A 14,135-nucleotide genomic window follows, 5' to 3' on the forward strand; every position below is an offset into this window, starting at 1 on the left:
AGGGTGTAGAGCTCTGTTTTCCGTTGCCCATAGCCAAGGGCTAATGTCTGTTTTTTATTATTACGATGAGGAGGAGGGTAATCTCAATGCTGATTGGCTTTAGGATTTACTAATATAAGTGATGTCTATTCGCGTCTTTGAATTGACTGCAATCGCAGGCCGGGCAAAATATTCAAATATTAGCATTTTATTACTTTCCATATGTGTTGCCTTGCTGGCGTATAATCACATGGTGTGTAAATTTGACATGCAATCAGAGTTGTCATCATTTCAGCAGTTACCAACCGAACACATGTAGCTGGGGAATAACGGCGGCAGTGAGTTTCAAAGATTCAGTCAGTGCCGAGGGAAATGAGCTCTGAAGGTTTATAGAGACTCTAACTTCTGTACAGACGTGCTTCATCAAGCTGTCACTTGACACAGGCACATTCTTAATTGATGCTGAACATTTTTTTCTTCCGTATCTTATGATTCATCCCACACATAATTATCAGAATAATTCTCTTTGTTCCTTAGCTAATTTCTCCTCAAAATACCCTGAAGGTCTTCTCTAACATTGATTTAAATGTCACAACAAATGTATTAAAATAATTTTCCTGTTTTATCTTGACTTGTAGCACTCCAGCGGTACATCACTGAAGCCAATGTTCAAGTAATTCATCAGACTATCAGTAAGGGAGACTTTGTAACTGCTTTAATCAAAGGGTAACATGAACATTTGTACTGAAACGCCCTAGGAAGAAACCACATGTGATTTATCATCAACTATTCTGTGAATTCATTATCGCAGCGCCTCTACAATGGCATGAGTAGGTCCTAAAATCCTTACTCATGCCCCTTTCCCACCAAAGCAGTTCCAGGGCCAATTTGGATCTAGTGCCCGATCAATCACTGGTTCTTCCTGTTTCCACCGAAGCCGGCCGTAACAACCGGTTGTTATCTGGCCCCAGTCAATTGCCCGTCAAGAACCAAACCAAATATGTCACGCTTACGTTGGAAGCGGGGGCAGGGGCCGGGTTTACCTGATCAACAACAACAAAAAGCCGAACTGAAGCTCCATTGGACCGCTGAGAAGACCAAGGAAAGAAGAAGAAGAATAAATACTTTATTAATAGCTTACAGGGAAATGTCTTTCCCCACTCTGTTGTGTTTACACACATTACGCACACAGGGGAGGATAGACATGCACACACAGAACCACATGCAGAGGAGAGGTGGCAGAGCAGAGAGGCCAAGAAAGGTGAGGTAGCATAGTGCTGATATTTCAATGTATTGGGAAAAGTTATGTGAAGTTACTTAACAATCTATTGAAGGCACCTAAAGTCATTTGCAAAAAACACCAAACAGTTATAACTCTCAACCCCCCATCCACCTTTTTTAATAGAGTAGGAATGAGTCCCAAAAATGAGTCAGCATTTTACCATTTGAAGGTCTCTCGTCTCGGAGTCAAGTTTTTTTTAACATGTGTTTTGTTGGAGGTAAGGTTCAAAGGTTTTAACGCTGTGTTCTCCGACATAAAATACAGTAAAAGTCAGTAAAAACCCCACTCGTGAATATCCATACTTCTAGGTGTCATAAGTGGTTGCTAACAATTGACTCAATGACAGTAGGCTACTTAACGTCATTACACCAAACATTAGCCGCCTATAGCTTAGCGCTGCTGATGCACAGGCATGCAACCGTGAAGTATTTTTTATAGCCTAGAAATTCCTTTTTAATTCAGCCTTAATGCTTCAAAAATCATTAAAGTGGTATTAATATTTGGAGATTCTCCCACTGAACAAAACTTGTAAGTATTATAAATGTATGTACTATGATACAATAAATAGTTGTAATGTACATGTTTACAAAATAACAATGTAACAGTCATCATTGTATCCAGTTGAGACGAACAGTATCCCTGTACATCTGCAACATGTGGTACAGTCCATTTGTGAGGGAAAGGACTTCTGAGGGCGTCTTTTGTTAAGAAGCCAAGTGAAGATGGCATCATCTGATTTAATAAGAGTGTCAGTTAGTCAAATTGAGAAAGAACATGATGCATTGGGACAGGAAAGACGTGTCCCCCACTCAAAATCCTCTGTTGTGTAATCCACTGGGAAATCAAACATAAAGGGTGAGACAAATAAAGATAACACACTCTCTCTATAGCTTGAAGCCTACTCCAGTGATTTAGCAAGGAACTCCTATGACATTGCAACCCAATCTCACGGCATTTCGTGTTCACCAACACGATTTTTAATCTATTGATTCGTGTTCCCCAACACGATTTGCCCCTTTTTTTCGTGTTGCACAGCACGATTTTCTTTCGTGTTGCACAGCACGATTTTAAAAGCAATGTATTTCTACTGCTTGCAGCACGTCTTTTTCTCCGGTCGGGTCGAGGAAGACCTGAAGCTGTGTGGTTCATAAAAACATGTTCTTACTCAATATCAAGCCACAATTATTGCTTTTATTTTAAATCGTATAATTTCGGACTTTTGTTGCCGTCTGTGAGGAAAAGAAATGGGGCTCAGAGCCTCAGAATACTGAAATCTGTATTTTTTAAATATTTGTTTCCTTCTAATTTGTTATTCTTTTCAAAATAACACACTGTTATTTACTCACCAATAATACACAATTATGCTTGATTTTATTTATTGGTGTAATTCCATAATCTCTGGCTTTTTTGGCCTAAGTCAGGGACTGAATTTCAAAATAAAAATAACCGGACATAAACTCGCTTATTGGATGTTTTAGCCGCAATGCATGCTGGGATTTGGTGTTTAAATGATATGAAATCCGGAAAACATTTGTGTACCTTGTGTGCATCTAGTGGTTAAAGCACGTTATTGAATTATTGTGTTTGATTAAAAAAATATTAAGAGTACATACTTTCATAGGGGGAAAGTATAAATATAGAAATATAGAATATAAAAAATCAAGAAGATACTATAAAGTGATCTCTACAATAAAACAGTTTAGTGCAGCATGTACAAAGATATTAATAGGAGGAGGTGCAAAACAGAAAAACGAATTAACCTTTATTTAAACATTAAATAACAGATTAAGGTCTTCTTTTAAATAAGAAAAAAACGTTCGGGGTATCTATCTACAGATAAATATTAAGCCTGACAAAGTACTTAACGTCTAATATATTGCTTTCCTGCAATGTTAACTATGTTGAAGCACTTATTTTAACTGATATTATACATATGAATTATACTCGTATGTATGTAGATAGAATAAGAAATGTGCAGAATATGACAGTTTAATGGTGGAGGTACACACATATTGATAGATGTCTTGTAATGCACTGTTGAGGAACCTGTGACCCAAGTGTTTCATTCATTGCATAACTACACCGTAGTTGTGTATATGATATGTCAATAAACCTTTGAAAATCCTGAAAGGGATGTGCAAAATAGCCATAATATACAGTCTTTAATTAACTATTAGTAGAGAATAACGAGTAATGAATATACTTTATTACTCGTTTCCATTCATGTCAATTGCAGATACATGTTTAGTCTTCTCAAGCACCAACTATCAAATATCTCTCCTGATTGTTGGCACTTGACAATCACCTTACCTGAATTTTACTCAGGTGTAACTAAAGTCTGATTTAAGGGTTGTTTATATTTCACATAATTAATCAGAATCTGCAAAGTAACTCAAATAAATGCAGTGGAGTAAAAATACCAGGTTAACCTCTGAATTGTAGTGGAGTAGAATTACAAAGTAACAATGAGCTGTCATGTGGGTATATATAGCGATTTTCACCCATTTATTAATTATAATAAATAATATATAATAGTTTTACATTTGATAACGCCAATGTGTTTAATACTGGCAACTTCTAATTGTGGGAAAAAACGAAAACGTTCAGTAGAGACGTCCCATAGAACATTTGGCGAAACACAATAGCCAGCATCCAGCATGTGTAGTTCTGGGGGGGGGCGTTCGATTCCAGTTTTGGATAGTCTGGCGTGGTTTCGTTCCATTTCACACAGCTGTTTGACGCTCTGCGAAACCTTACGGGGGACTGTAGTCCTAAACGATAGCTGGGGATTATGGGTAGTGTAGTGTCTTCGGCCATCCTAAACTCAGAAAGGTTGACAATCGCAATGACGCTCGAAATGTCCCTTATAGTCCTACGTCTGTTTCCGGATATTTTATTTTGAAATTCAGTTCCTGACGGACGCCAAAAAAGCCCGAGATTATGGAATTAAACCAATAAATAAAAGCAAGGATAATTGTGTGTTATTGGTGAGTAAATAACAGTGTGTTATTTTGAAAAGAATAACAAATTAGAAGGCAAAAAATATTAAAAAAATACAGATTTCAGTATTCTGAGGCTCTGAGCCCCATTTATGTTCCTCACAGACGGCAACAAAAGTCCGAAATTATACGATTTAAAATAAAAGCAATAATTGTGGCCAGTGCTTGAATTGGAATGAAAAAGGTGCCAGTACTCTAAAATCAGCAACTTTTTCAAGTCAATTTTATATATACAGCCCACAAACAAGAATGTGGCTACTATAATGCTGGTGGGTTTGTCTCTTTACTACTGTATATTTTAGAAAGGTTCACTGTACTTAACATTTTTTATGATAGGCAGCGGATATGGCTAAAGCTCAGTAAGGTCAATATTAACTGAAAATATAGCAATCAAAGTCTAGATCTTCTGCTGAAGACACATGAAGCAGAGACCTTTCAGGTGAGAGCCCCTCTGGTGGTGTTCAACATTAATGACAAGGAAACAAAGCTCTGGTCAGAAGCATTTTTTATAAAAAGCTTTAACAAAATTAAGTATTTCTGTACATTTTGAATGCAATCTAACTTTCCAACTCAGAAAACGAAAAACGAAAAAGTGCCAAAAGTCTTCTCACATGGCTGAGCTGCTTTGCAATATACTTCACCACTGAAGAATACAAATATGTATAAAGTAAACTATGATGCAATCTAACTTTCCAACTCAGAAAAATGTTAAAGAGCATGAACAAAGAACATGTAAAAACAAATGCAAAATTTGCACAATCTAAAATGAGAAACTGTAACTGCAAGTAACAAAGTCTGAGCCATGGTAAAGAGTTACATTGAACACCAAGCTGATCAGATAACTCCCTGGTTGGTCTGAAGTCCTTCTATCTCCAGGATCTGTACAAATCGGCACATTATGCCAAAAGTCTTCTCACTGGGTGAGCTGCTTTGCAATATACTTCACATTGTTAGAAAAGGCTCCAGAAGGCCTTGGGGACATCAGTATCAGGGGCTGGAGCTGGACAGGCTCTTTCATCAGCACTTCTCCTTCTCTTTGCCAGCCAGGACCTCACATACTGTTCCGGATTGAACTGTCCTAGTGATGGTCCATTACATTTAATGAAAACCAGGCTGGACAGTCGGCTGACAGAGAGAGCATTCCTTTTTGCAGTAAGGATATCGTTCATGCAGCTGAATGCCCGCTCACACTCACTAGTGGAGACAGCGATGGTTCGGACTGCTTTCAGTAGAGGCTCCATGGCAGCAGGTGTACGGGATGCCCTGGTTTCCTTGTATTCGCGAAAGCCCTGAACAGTCTCTCTTCTGTCCACTTTCAGCACTTCGCACAAACGTAGCACCTCTACGTCCCCATACTGTACGTCTAACTCCTCTTCAGGCCAACTTCCAGGATGGATAATGTTATGGAAATAATTGTCATAGACGCCAAGATGTGACATACAGGACAAACCTTGATGTCTGTTTACCTCCTTTAAGGACACAGGCTGCTTAGCCAATAATGTTATTGTTCCCATTCTGTGACCGGTCAATACTGGGTCACAGATGGTCTGTGTTGTGGGTACACTGGGACACTTCCTTCTCTGTATTTGTGGACTCCAAGGTGAAATCTTCGAGGTCATAAGTGTCCGACGCAAGTAACTCAGTGTTCCCACACTGTTTAGGCTATCTTCTCAAATATGTTGTTTACTCTCTGCGAAACCAGTTAGATGGGCTGGCAAGAGAGAGGCTCTCCAGAATTGACGTGGCAACTCTACCGTGAAGTCAGAACCTCTGACTCTTGGACTTGTGATGTGAATCCTCCGGCCGTAACTCCAAATAAACCACCAGTGTTTGACATCAAAGCTACTGCTCCTACCGTGTCTCCTTCCTGAGTCGGTGACTCCCACTGCATAGCTACACAGAAGTTTCCTCCACAGATAACTTTCATGTCCTGGATTAGCTGATTGTCCCGGGCCTCCCGGCCATGTAATGGGATTTCCCTTGTGCTGACATGAGAGGAGGTTGTGGAAGTCATTCTGTGTCTCAGATTCTCTACCATACTGCGGAAAAACTGACCTGCATGAATCTGTACAAGCCTGCCATTCTCACGCAGGGCAACACCCTTGAAGGACTTCTCAGCTAGAGCTGTATGAACTGTAGTCATGTGTGGGCCAGGCATGGTGACCATGGATTCAAAAACTCGTATTTCTCAAGTTAAGAGCCTATCTGCTGTAGGCAGTGTCATCTCTCTTTTTTGGAGTTGCCGAGAGAGGTCGCTGAGCTCTGTGAGCGCATCGTACATCAGTCCCAGATTGCTGACAAACGTTGCAGATGTGAGCACATCATCCAGGCCCTTGTACTTTGCTCTGTCTCTGGAATCCCTGCTCGTGTCGTTTGCAGCATTTGTGAAGTGATCATGAAGCACTCGGTAGTTTTCCCAGACTGCTCTGACGCTCCTTTCACTTGAAGCCACCCAGCGGATGGACAAAACACGCCCTATCACCAGGAGACGCTGTCCGACTGCTTGCGCACACTGCGCTAACTGCCTCTGTTTTTTGGGGGAGGCATGGAACAAGGAATAGAGTTTGTCAAAAAAGATCTGGAAATGATTGAGCCCTGAGACCTCCTTGACCACATCCCCAACTGCCAGCTCTAGACGATGATTGGAGCAGTGCCACACAAACAGGCTTGGGAATTTACTACACAACTGGGTAGCAACGCCTGTTCTCTTCCTTAGCATGACTGAAGCCCCATCACATGCAAAATAAACGAAACACTGACCTAAAAAGTCCTCGTTAAAATCTCATCCAAGACACTCCATTAACGCCTTTGTGATGTCATCAGCCGTTGTTCCATCCAACTCGATCAGCTCCCAAAAAAACGTTTCGGGCTCAGCATCAGCTAATGCTGAGCGTAGACACACAACAAGCACCGTTTTACCACTAATAGTGGTAGATTCATCGACCAAAACACAGAGTTTTCTTTGGTTTTCTGTAATGTCTTTTGCCATTTTTTTCTTCAGCTCATGAGCTATGTGGTCGATGATTTCGCCACAGGTTTTATTGGAGTGCAAAACCCTGCCCACGTTCAGCCCATTCAGTTTCTGTACATTCAAATCAATTGGCATGTCTGTGAATGGCCGGCTATGTTTGCCAATTTTATATGCCGTTCGAAAAACTCTGATAGTGGTGTCTAATTCACATGTATGCATAGACTGCACTTGATGTTGAATAGTTTCACGTGAAGCAGATGTAAGGATGTCAGCAGCTTTTACATGGGCTTGTGATTCTTTATGTTCTTTGATTTTTTTTCTCAGGCTAGCTTGTTGTTTGCCCTTGTCAACACCGAAATGAGACACTGCACACTCACCCCATTCAGTTGACAGTTTCAGTCCTTGTCCAGTGTGTATTCCCAAAGATTTGACATCTCTGCATATCCGACATCCTAGCTTCTTATCTTTAAGAAGGAGCTATGCATTGGTCTTGCAAAAATATTGCACCTGGTCCGTTGTCCAGCAGTCAGGTGCATCGCTTTGCCCGGTGTTGGTGGTGGCAGTTGCGCCAGCAGCAGCTAACGTTAGAGGCTCTGGAGGAGGCGGCGGAGCTAGTGCTAATGCTAATGCACTAGAACTTGGAGCAGGAGGATCAACCAAAGAAAGCTCCCCATCAGACACAATTTCCAACACAGGCACAGCATTCTCTGTATTTGAAGTTTCTTCCGGCGACAACCGCTGTCTTTTTGCACTTTTATTAATCCACGCTAACATTTTAGAAATGCTAATTTGTGACGTGACTTGCTTTCCTTCTCTCGGGGGCGTGCCTGCTTTGTTCTATCACTCTACATAGCCACCCACTGGGTGGGAGTTGCACTGCATAAACACAACACACGTGCATCTAGGTATGTAAATTGTAAAGCATTAAAACATGGTTTTACTAACAGTTTTCAGTATGTTGTTACTTCGGCATTATTATTATTATTATTATTATTTTGAAACGTGTATTACTATTAAATCACGGTCAAATAGGTTAATTTTGACATAGTCGTTTCCACCACAGTATTTACATGGAGAAGATAAGCCCCGCCCCCTCTCCAGCACGTTCTGTTTGAATGACAGGAGTAAACAGCTGACAGCAGCTGTGAAACTCCAGCGGTTAGAGCGATGAGAATGTCCGTTCGGCACCTCATGACGCATCTACTGAGTACCGGGCGGCTGTATATATATATATATATGGATGTATAATAAGAACGGCGGGAGAGTGTTGAGTACTGGCACGGTGCATGAGTACCGGAGTACCGCCAGCATGCCGGTACTGAGCAAGAAGTGCCGGTACTCCATGGGTCAGAACCAGAAGTGCCGGTACTGCGTACCGGTGAGTACCGGCCCAATTCCAGCACTGATTGTGGCTTGATATTGAGTAAGAACATGTTTTTATGAACCACACAGCTTCAGGTCTTCCTCGACCCGACCGGAGAAAAAGACGTGCTGCAGGCAATATAAATACATTGCTTTTAAAATCGTGCTGTGCAACACGAAAAAAGGGGCAAATCGTGTTGGGGAACACGAATCAATAGATTAAAAATCGTGTTGGTGAACACGAAATGCCGTGAGACTGGGTTGGACATTGTTCGGGTTACAAAATAAATAAATAAAAAGGATTAATAACATTGATGCAGCAGAACCAGAAATATCAGGGTCTTTTTTATATATTCCTTGTTCTTCCATCTTCTCAAAACCTTACAGCTACACTACCCAAAATGCAACTCAATCACCCATATTTACTACTCAGATTCCTCTTGAAACAGAGACAACCTTTTCACATATTGTGCCGTTGTACTGCCTGTTATCACACTTTGATGTGTAAAGGTTTCCCTTTTAATGATGACTGAATGGCCCATTGTTGTTGTTTGTAAAGCTGCCTTTACATGACACGCAGCAAAACGGCTTCGCGCTGACGTTGCTGTGGTGTTTCCATGGAGAAATTGTCGCTGGGCGCTGCGCTTCAAGTTTGAATGATTTCAACTTTGACCTTGTTACCGCTGTCTTTTTGACGCACAACCAATCAGATAACAGGGGGCTAGCCCCCCTGCTAGCTTGCGCCGCTACAAAGAGCTGCTATATCTGAACAATAGACAACTGAAACGGAATTTTAAGTTATTGTTATTGCAGCTTTAATGAATGCTGTATAGTTTATTTATCAAATATATACCCATGAGTGTGTAAAGTCTTAGTATGATACATGCACTGAACTTTTATATGCACATTTCTTTACCGCTGTGGTAATTAAATGAACAAAGTGAATGGAAACAGAGTACCAACCAACACCAAAGTCAAAAGGCGTAATATGAATAAAGGCATTTCTCTAACAAGAGCCTCTTTTAAACAAAGACCTACTTCTCTCTTCAGCCTAAAGGAAATAAAAACATTATTTGAAAATCCATGGCAATACAGTTGTTTTGATTTTTTTGTATGGCTTTCATTCAAAGAATTGGCTTGATGAGTAAAAATGATTATCTATTCTCTTAGCAGCAAAGCGAAGTACGTGCTTTTCACATAATGAGGGTATGTTGTAGAGTGCTTCAAATTGTTTTTGACTGACTTTATAAGATAAATGAATAGAAATGTATGAGAAAAAGAGGGCCAAAGTTAACTGAAGCACTCTGGCAGCAGATCTATAAAGCGAAATGATAAGCTAGCTGATTGGAAAACATCTGGATGTGTGTGTAAGATGGTGTGTCTGTACCTTCAGCAGACAGAATAGAGGGCAGAGAGATATCAACAGCTTGGCCTATTATCTGGTCTAATGGAGGCCCTTCTGTTAGAAACAAAAGCCCTCGGTTGTTTTGCATCAGCTCTTCTGATGATTGGCCGACGTTCGTCCCACGTCGATGGAGTCCATTAAAAGCTCCATCCGTCAAGCGGCTCCGGCTGCCTAACGCCGAGCCTCAGTGGGAAATACACACACTTTCGCTCACTCGCCAATTTACTGTCATTGGTTTTCTTTCTTTCGCTCTACGTTCTTTCTGTGTTCCGTCTTTTCTTACTTTCAGTTTTTTCTTCCCCTTGTCCAAGTCATCATGCCAGGCTTCTAAAAGCAATTTCATCCTTCCTGTGCCGTCACGCTCCGTGTCCACAATTTATTGTTTGGTTTTCAAGTGTAATTTCCCAAATTTTAATGCGAGATGTATTGGAAATATACAGCCGTGTATAATATGAGAACCTCGTAAAATGGGTCCTAAAACTATGCATACAATTTTAGCAGCCATGGCGTATTGTATATTAAGGAGGTATTTAATGAAAATTGGAGCTCTTAACAATAAGCTGATAGAAATTCACATCCACATATTTTTATTTCTCACTAATAGGATTAGGAGGATTGTTCCTGCCAGCTCCTGCCAGTCTTCATCCGAGTCTTGGCACACTACGCTAAATAAAAAAGAACATCGCAACACACACAAAATGATTGCTCACAAACAAATATACACGCGTACTTGTGTATTGCAATAATAAACTAAATGATGTTCCAAATAGAGTGTTTTACTTGTCATCACACAGAATAGCATTATGCTTTTCTTGTTCACACCTAATTTAGGCTACATTATAGGTGATATAAGCCCAAAATTAGTTTTAGAGTTAATAAAACCAACTGTAACTTTTTATAAATAGTTGAATAAGTATGAAATGGGTGCTTGACATGTCAGTGTTGACTGACTGCTGTTTTAAAACAAGCTTTCCCTTTCTCTTTCAATCCTCACTTTAGAAGGCAGTGTCACTGTAAATGATATGAAACACAACAAACAAACAAACAAACTATGCCATCCATGTCCAACCACTCGTATGATATCTAGATATCTAATGGAAAGGAGGGAATAACAGTTTCCATTATAAAGAGATGTTTACTGGTACGAAAAAACATGATTTAGAGTTGCATAAGTGAACTGGACATTCTAGAATTGCTTTAAAGTTTAAAAGACTGTATACTGTTATGTTTTATCACCCCCTCTGTGACTTAAAGATGCTGCGCTATATTGATATTTATTGGACCACAAACAGGACAGAGTCCAGTTGTGTTAATGCTAAGCCTTCTTCAGGGGTAGGGACACTTCACTGGCTCTGTCTTTGGCTGTGCCCCCTCTGGTCTCTGAGTAAATCCAGGTTTTTTTTAGTAGTAGTCCACTCTTTCTTCGTTGCACTTTTTCTCTTGTCCTCCTCTGATGGCTCCTTCTGCTGCAATAGAGTCCAACAATCCACAGTTTTAGGATTGTTGGACTCTATTGTGACTGTTATGCTGGATTACAGGAAGTATTTTAAATTAGGTAGGAGTGTTTTTAAGTATTAAAATGCTTGCACTCATCAGCGTCTATACTGTAGTTGGTTTACAATAGGATGAACATGCATCATGGCACAGGTGTATTGTAGTATTAAATACACCCCATGGCTGATTATGTACATTTTGTAATTGGAATGTCTTATTGGTATTGTGGAGGCTTCTGTGATCAGTACATGCAACAGACATGTGACAGATTGGATGCATGCTGTTGTTGACTAATTATATATTATTGGCTAAATATGATACAAGCCTGAACAGGAGGCAATTAAGAATCCTGTATTAGCTTTTATTCCAATGAAATGAGCCATGTCGTCTTTTTCTCCATAGAAAATACAGCAATTGCAATATATTTTCCAAACACTTAAAGCTAGTGGTGATAAACTGTTACAACTTTAACAGTGTCAGTGTTTGGCAAACCAAAGCAGAAAAACCCAGCTGTAGTGAAATGTCAATCACTAAATAGCCATGACCTAAAAGATACCCCGATTTATGGTCAATTTTCCTGTTATAATTTACAAAATGCATTTGTTGGACCTAGCGATTGAGACCAATTTCTTATAGACTTCTATACAATCAGACTGCTATTACAGTCACCACTCAATTTTCCGCATTTAATTTACTTTTCAGACACTGTGTTTGCTGCCTTATCTCCATAGATCTAAATGATTACCTTCTATATGTTCATATTCACTAGCCAAGCTCCATGAGAGACATCCAGTACAGCGTATCTCATCTGTAATCATACGCCATTGAGTTTGACTGTTAACCAGTCCAATTGACCTTTTCTGTTAAGGAGCATGTCCCTGCATTAGCCTCTCTGTATCTGCAAACATTAACCTCTGCTGGTATTAATACAAATGCTAATCCAGTTAGCTGTGGCTGCCATCGACATTTCTCTGTTATCTACACTCCATCAATCCGTCTATTTAGGCAGATCAATCATGAACTCATCCCCTTGCCTGGTGATACTTTTACAAGAAGTTTAAATCTTGTTTGGACAGTGAGTCAAATCAATGATTATTAGCCCTGCCTGGATGTCCTGTGGCAAGTAATTGCTTCATTTTAAACCCAGACAAAGTGAAATGTGTAAGAAATATAACCGAGCCACTCTGAGAAAATAAATACAATTGAAGGAAGAAGTGCTGCTATTACCATTACACATTAGACAAGGCTCTGTAAATAAAAGCCTTAAAAGATGTGTTGGTGGTATAAGTGCTGAACATGCGTCAGGAAAAACAAGTGGCTTACTCACTCACTTAGTCAAGTCTGACCCTCTTTCCCATTCTCTGTCCTTTGGCTGCTGAAGTTTAACCCTTCCTCCCTCTGATGAGAGGATTCTGTCCTCTCACTCACTCCGAGATACAAATCAATGCTCTCCCACAGAGCTGTAATCAATAGCTTGGCTTGCACTACAGAGGAAGCTCTCAGAGGAGCTCTCATTATCTGTGTTTGCAACGGTACTTTTTTTCTGTGATGGTTGTATATCTTGATTGGCCAAAACTATTATAATTTGTGTAATTTCCATCTCAATCAGTGTGATGAAATTTGGATGCAATTTTTCAAAAGGACAAACTGGGAAAGAGAAATTGTAGGGATTAGTTATAGTGATATGTCTGAGTAAGCTGCCATTGAGGCTACTTCACACACCAACAAAATGATTGAAATACGATTAGTTAAATGCTCCGTGTTATTTATATTTTACTTGAATTATACTAGTTTAGAAGTAGGTGAGCAGAGGGTTAAATGTTTAGTTTGAAGGTTTCGCAGGATGGAGCTTTGAGCTAAATGCTCAAATCCAAATGCTAACATGCTCACTATGATACTTCTAACATGCTAACGTTTACCGTTTAAAGTAAGTAGGAAAGTGTCTAAATATTTGCAAATTATCACAAAAAAGGGGAGCTGATGCTAGAACCAATAGCTGTGGAGATATTTCAGTCTGTATCAAAGTGGTGGATTCAATGGAGAGACTTTGTCATTCTGAATAGCAGATCCTGATTTGTAGCAATAATGTTGTGACTAACAAAGGTTCAATCAGGAGAGACGTGATGTATGAGTACTGTACATGTTTATTATCGGGACATATGATATGCGGGAATAGTGATTGACGTATTACAACAAGTAACTGTAATGATGTTTTGGCGATTAGGCCCCGGGTTTGCAGGATGATCATTCAGGAGGGAAAGAACCGCTCTGATGAACCCCCCGGGGTCACTGGTGGTGGTGATAGTAGTTCAGTCCGATCTGAAGGGAGAAGGTTTAGCTTGGCCCTGTATTTAGGAGACAGGAGGCGAAGGGGTGGAGGAGGGTTGTGCGTTGACACCTGAAATGACAACTGACAGGAAGGGGAGAGCAGATTTAAAGAGGTTAGCAGGTGCAATGATTGGCTAGCCGGGGCGTAATGCCCCTGATCATTTATTGAAATAACGTGTGACACCCGATGATGTTGTCTTCCTGATTGAACTTACGCTGAGCTACATTTCAATCAGGAGAGACGTGATGTATGAGTACATGTTTATTATCGGGACACATGATATGCGGGAATAGTGATTGACGTATTACAACAAG

The sequence above is a fragment of the Gymnodraco acuticeps genome, unplaced genomic scaffold, assembly GCF_902827175.1.
Source record: "Gymnodraco acuticeps unplaced genomic scaffold, fGymAcu1.1, whole genome shotgun sequence".
In the NCBI taxonomy this organism is placed as follows: Eukaryota; Metazoa; Chordata; class Actinopteri; order Perciformes; family Bathydraconidae; genus Gymnodraco; species Gymnodraco acuticeps.